The 1,730-nt window shown below is 37.6% G+C and overlaps 1 non-coding gene across 1 annotated transcript; it reads left to right on the top strand.

The window, feature by feature from the left end:
• Nucleotides 1–214: 214 nt before the first annotated feature.
• On the top strand, nt 215–333 carry LOC137922535 (5S ribosomal RNA). Its single transcript, XR_011107525.1, has one exon. It is a non-coding gene; the product is annotated as a 5S ribosomal RNA (ribosomal RNA).
• Nucleotides 334–1,730: the final 1,397 nt, after the last annotated feature.

Below are 1,730 nucleotides of genomic sequence, written 5' to 3'. Positions count from 1 at the left end.
GATCTGAACATGTATTTTCTTAAAGAATTACTTCTTGTTGCATGTGTATAATAATAGATGTCGCTTATAAATTAATAACAAACAAATAAATGCTTATTAATTTTATTTCTTTTTATTTATTATAAATTATGTTTGGTAATAATTTTGTCTAGTTATTTTTAATTATTGTATTCTTATATGCATTAATATGATGATTAAAATATACTAATCTTTCGCCAACGTCCATACCACGTTGAATACACCGGTTCTCGTCCGATCACCGAAGTTAAGCAACGTCGGGCGCGGTCAGTACTTGGATGGGTGACCGCCTGGGAACACCGCGTGATGTTGGCTTTTTTGCTTAACTTTACCTATGAATTGTTGCTATACTAGAAAATGGATATTTATATTTTGCATACCAGTTCCAGCTAGTAAACTTAAGTTTAAAGGCTATTGATTGATGTTTTACTAACGAGTGGTCTTATCTTTTTTTGCTAGATGGCGTACTTGAATATTACGCATGAAACTGGTGTTAATTGCGGTTAGAAATCCACACTTAAAATATCCAATTTAAAGATAAAAAAATGTTATGAAATGTCACTTATTAGTTCTACTTAAAACCTGTTTCTATGTATTACTGTAAGTAGTAGCGAATTAGTAGATAATAAATATTAATCAGACGTCTACTGTAAGGCACAAGCCTGTTGTAAAGATCGCAAGATGATCGGTGTTGCAGTGCCCACATTCAGGAATTTTCAGCCACCTTGACTATGTCGGCGATTCACAAAATTAAATGCCTACCGTCTCGCGGTCGCCAAACAACAACCTTTCAACCTCAACAGCTGCCGCTAGTACACGTGATGTGCCACTTGAGACGAGAAATTCTTCCCACACCAAGGTAAGGACCTTTCCCAGAGATCACTTACCCACACCGCATCTACCGGCTTATGTTCGGCCTTCGAGAACCTTTTGGGTCCAAGTATCATTCGTTACACAAGCGATGTACCTCACCCATTGCCATTTCAAACCTTGGTTCTTCTTGGGAACTCCTCATTTCTGATTTGATCTGACTCTCCGAGCATGGCCTCTATCGATTCTTATCTTTATGACCATGTTTCAGATCTTTATGTGATCACAGATAACACACACTGTCCAAAAACCTTTATCTTTAAACATTGTAGCATTTTACAATAAAAAAAAAATATATAAAGATAGCATCATAAATAATCGGTTCTTACATCTTTGTAACAAATCTGTGATCTTCGTTATTCCGGGTCTCGCGTAGGTTTTCGTTGGGACCGCTGTATTATGCTTGACCGGGTGCACCGGATATGAGCGCCTTTTGACCGGCTGCGTCCGGATCAACGGCTCCGGGCATTCCCCGGCCGGGGTCGTTTCTCAACGAAAATACACCACGAAAATTATTTTCATTTTAATTTACAGAGAATGTATTGGAGTGGTGATTTAATAAGATTTAAAAGTAGGACATAAAAGTACTTATTGAATATATTTTGTCACCGCAGACCAAAGATTTGATATTACAACTGATATAAAAATCCGTCAGAGCTTTTTGTTGGATCTTTTTTTAAACTTTCGTCCTTGGTCCATTTAGTGGTGGTGGTAGGGGGGCTATCTACACTGCGTCCACCGGAGAGATATAAAATACAGATAATATATTTAATTGAGAACCCTTTTAAAAGCTTTGCCAGCAACAAATGAGGGTAGTTGGCTTGAATAACCGTCGGTCGAAG

This window comes from Battus philenor, unplaced genomic scaffold (assembly GCF_028537555.1).
Source record: "Battus philenor isolate CCGP_79_NKW_IND1 unplaced genomic scaffold, ilBatPhil1.0.hap1 SCAF_2, whole genome shotgun sequence".
Taxonomy (NCBI): domain Eukaryota; kingdom Metazoa; phylum Arthropoda; class Insecta; order Lepidoptera; family Papilionidae; genus Battus; species Battus philenor.
The sequence above is the reverse complement of the archived record's forward strand: the minus strand, read 5'-3'. Positions and strand labels throughout refer to the sequence as shown.